Source organism: Tenrec ecaudatus, assembly GCF_050624435.1.
Source record: "Tenrec ecaudatus isolate mTenEca1 chromosome 2 unlocalized genomic scaffold, mTenEca1.hap1 SUPER_2_unloc_2, whole genome shotgun sequence".
Taxonomy (NCBI): domain Eukaryota; kingdom Metazoa; phylum Chordata; class Mammalia; order Afrosoricida; family Tenrecidae; genus Tenrec; species Tenrec ecaudatus.
In genome coordinates, this window is record NW_027457578.1 from 1,322,524 (window position 1) to 1,327,200 (window position 4,677).

Below are 4,677 nucleotides of genomic sequence, written 5' to 3' on the forward strand. Positions count from 1 at the left end.
GCTAGTTAATTTACATAGTTCAAGGGCGTGCTAGTTAATCTACATAGTGTAAGGGCCCGCTAGTTAACCTAGATCGTCCAAGTGTCCACTAGTTAACCTACATAGTCCAAGTGCCAGCTAGTTAACTTACATAATCCAAGCTCCCGTTAGTTAACCTAGATAGTCCATGGGCCCGCTAGGGTGTGTACATAGTCCAAGTGCCTGCTAAGTAAACTAGATAGACCATGTGCCCGCTAGTTAACCTAGATAGTCCTAGTGCCCGTTAGTTAACCTAGATAGTCCAGGTGCCCACTAGGGGACGTACATAGGCCAAGTGCCCGCTAGGTAACCTAGATAGTATAAGTGCCCGCTTGTTAACCTACATAGTCAAAGTGCCTGATAGGGAGCCTAGATAGTCCAAGTGCCCGCTAGGTAACCTACAAGTCCATGTGCCCGTTAGCTAACCTAGATAGTCCAAGGGCCAACTAGTTAACCTACATGGTTCAAGTGCCCGCAGGGTAACCTAGCTAATCCAAGTGCCCGCTAGTTAACCTATATAGTCCAAGTGCCCGCTACTTAACCTAGATGGTGCGAGTGCCCGCTAGTTAACCTACATAGTCCAAGTGCCCTCTAGTTAACCTACATAATCCAAGTGCCCGTAAGCTAACCTAGATAGTCCAAGGTCCCGCTAGTTGACCTACATAGTCCAAGGGCCCGCTAGGTAACCTAGATAGTCCAAGTGCCGCTAGGTAACCTAGATAGTCCTATTGCACGTTAGGTAACCTAGATAGTCCAAGTGCCCACTAGGGGACGTACATAGTCCAAGTGCCGTCTACGTAACCTAGATAGTCCAAGTGCCCGCTAGGGTGTGTACATAGTCCAAGTGCCTGCTAGGTAACCTAGATAGTCCAAGTGCCCGCTAGGTAACCTACATAGTCCAAGGGCCCGCTAGTTAACCTACATAGTCCAAGTGCCCGATAGGAAACCAACTTAGTCCAAGTGTCCGCTAAGGGACGTACATAGTACAAGTGCCCGCTAGGGAACCTACATAGTCCAAGTGCCCGTTAGGGAACCTAGATAGTCCAAGTGCCCGCTAGGGAACCTGCATCGCCCAAGTGTTCGCTAGTTAACCTAGATAGTCCAAGTGTCTGCTAGGGAACCTGCATCGTCCAAGTGCCCGCTAGTTAACCTACATAGTCCAAGTGCCCACTAGTTAACCTAGATAGTCCAAGTGCCTGCTAGTTAATCTAGATCGTCCAAGTGCCCGCTAGTTAACCTACATAGTCCAAGAACCAGCTAGTTAACCTAGATTTTCTAAGTGCCCGCTAGTAAACCTACATAGTCCAAGGGCCCCATAGTTAACCTAGATATTCCAAGTGCCCGCTAGTTAACCTAGATCGTCCAAGTGTCCGCTAGTTAACCTACGTAGTCCAAGTGCCCGTTAGGTAGCCTAGATAATCCAAGTGACTGCTAGGTAACCTACATAGTCCTAGTGCCCGCTAGGTAACCTAGATAGTCCATGTTCCTGTTAGCTAACCTAGATAGTCCAAGTGCCCGCTAGTTAACTTACATAGTCCAAGGGCCCCCTAGTTAACCTAGATATTCCAATTGCCCGCTAGTTAACCTAGATCGTCCAAGTGTCTGCTAGTTAACCTACATATTCCAAGTGCCCGTTAGGTAGCCTAGATAGTCCAAGTGACCTCTAGGAAACATACACAGTCCTAGTGCCCGCTAGGTAACCTAGATAGTCCAAGTTCCTGTTAGCTAACCTAGATAGTCCAAGTGCCCGCTAGGTAACCTAGATAGTCAAAGTGCCCGTTAGGTAACCTAGATAGTCTAAGTGCCAGCTAGGTAACCTACATAGTCCAAGTTCCCGCTAGGTAACCTAGATAGTCCTATTGCACGTTAGGTAACCTAGATAGTACAACAGCCCGCTGGGTAACTTAGATAATCCAATTGCCAGTTAGCTAACCTAGATAGTCCAAGTGCCCGCTAGGCAACCTACATAGTCCAAATGCCCGTTCGTTAACATAGAAATCCAAGTGCCCGCTAGGTAACCTATACTGTCCAAATGCCCGCAAGGTTACCTGCATAGTCCAAGTGCCCGTTAGGTAACCTACATAGTCCAAGTGCCCACTAGGTAACCTACATTGTCCAACTGCCCGCTAGGTAACCTAGATACTCCAAGTGCCCGTTAGCTAACCTAGATAGTCCTAGTGCCCGCTAGGTAATCTACATAGTCAAAGTGCCCGCTAGGTAACCTAGATAGTCCAAGTTCCCGCTAGGAAATCTACATAGCCCAAGGGCCCACTCGTTAACCTAGTTCGTCCAAGTGTTCCCTAGTTAACCTAGATAATCCAAGTGCCTACTAGTTAACCTAGATCGTCCAAGTGCGTGCTAGTTAATTTACATAGTTCAAGGGCGTGCTAGTTAATCTACATAGTGTAAGGGCCCGCTAGTTAACCTAGATCGTCCAAGTGTCCACTAGTTAACCTACATAGTCCAAGTGCCAGCTAGTTAACTTACATAATCCAAGCTCCCGTTAGTTAACCTAGATAGTCCATGGGCCCGCTAGGGTGTGTACATAGTCCAAGTGCCTGCTAAGTAAACTAGATAGACCATGTGCCCGCTAGTTAACCTAGATAGTCCTAGTGCCCGTTAGTTAACCTAGATAGTCCAGGTGCCCACTAGGGGACGTACATAGGCCAAGTGCCCGCTAGGTAACCTAGATAGTATAAGTGCCCGCTTGTTAACCTACATAGTCAAAGTGCCTGATAGGGAGCCTAGATAGTCCAAGTGCCCGCTAGGTAACCTACAAGTCCATGTGCCCGTTAGCTAACCTAGATAGTCCAAGGGCCAACTAGTTAACCTACATGGTTCAAGTGCCCGCAGGGTAACCTAGCTAATCCAAGTGCCCGCTAGTTAACCTATATAGTCCAAGTGCCCGCTACTTAACCTAGATGGTGCGAGTGCCCGCTAGTTAACCTACATAGTCCAAGTGCCCTCTAGTTAACCTACATAATCCAAGTGCCCGTAAGCTAACCTAGATAGTCCAAGGTCCCGCTAGTTGACCTACATAGTCCAAGGGCCCGCTAGGTAACCTAGATAGTCCAAGTGCCGCTAGGTAACCTAGATAGTCCTATTGCACGTTAGGTAACCTAGATAGTCCAAGTGCCCACTAGGGGACGTACATAGTCCAAGTGCCGTCTACGTAACCTAGATAGTCCAAGTGCCCGCTAGGGTGTGTACATAGTCCAAGTGCCTGCTAGGTAACCTAGATAGTCCAAGTGCCCGCTAGGTAACCTACATAGTCCAAGGGCCCGCTAGTTAACCTACATAGTCCAAGTGCCCGATAGGAAACCAACTTAGTCCAAGTGTCCGCTAAGGGACGTACATAGTACAAGTGCCCGCTAGGGAACCTACATAGTCCAAGTGCCCGTTAGGGAACCTAGATAGTCCAAGTGCCCGCTAGGGAACCTGCATCGCCCAAGTGTTCGCTAGTTAACCTAGATAGTCCAAGTGTCTGCTAGGGAACCTGCATCGTCCAAGTGCCCGCTAGTTAACCTACATAGTCCAAGTGCCCACTAGTTAACCTAGATAGTCCAAGTGCCTGCTAGTTAATCTAGATCGTCCAAGTGCCCGCTAGTTAACCTACATAGTCCAAGAACCAGCTAGTTAACCTAGATTTTCTAAGTGCCCGCTAGTAAACCTACATAGTCCAAGGGCCCCATAGTTAACCTAGATATTCCAAGTGCCCGCTAGTTAACCTAGATCGTCCAAGTGTCCGCTAGTTAACCTATGTAGTCCAAGTGCCCGTTAGGTAGCCTAGATAATCCAAGTGACTGCTAGGTAACCTACATAGTCCTAGTGCCCGCTAGGTAACCTAGATAGTCCATGTTCCTGTTAGCTAACCTAGATAGTCCAAGTGCCCGCTAGTTAGCTTACATAGTCCAAGGGCCCCCTAGTTAACCTAGATATTCCAATTGCCCGCTAGTTAACCTAGATCGTCCAAGTGTCTGCTAGTTAACCTACATATTCCAAGTGCCCGTTAGGTAGCCTAGATAGTCCAAGTGACCTCTAGGAAACATACACAGTCCTAGTGCCCGCTAGGTAACCTAGATAGTCCAAGTTCCTGTTAGCTAACCTAGATAGTCCAAGTGCCCGCTAGGTAACCTAGATAGTCAAAGTGCCCGTTAGGTAACCTAGATAGTCTAAGTGCCAGCTAGGTAACCTACATAGTCCAAGTTCCCGCTAGGTAACCTAGATAGTCCAAGTGTCCGTTACCAAACATAGATCGTCCAAGTGCCCGCTAGGCAACGTACATAGTCCAAGTGCCCGTTCCTTAACCTAGAAGTCCAAGTGCCCGCTAGGTAACCTAGTCAGTCAAAGTGCCCGCCAGGTTACCTGCATAGTCTAAGTGCCCGTTAGGTAACCTAGATAGTCCAAGTTCCTGTTAACTAACCTAGATAGTCCAAGTGCCCGATAGATAACCTACATAGTCCAAAAGCCCGCTCGTTAACCTAGTTCGTCCAAGTGTCTGCTAGTTAACCTACATAGTAAAAGTGCCCGCTTGTTAACACAGATAGTCCAGGTGCCCCTTAGCTAACCTAGATAGTCCAAGTGCCTGTTAGTTAACCTAGATAGTCCAAGTGCCCGCTAGGTAACCTAGACAGACCAAGTTCCTGCTAGATTACCGAC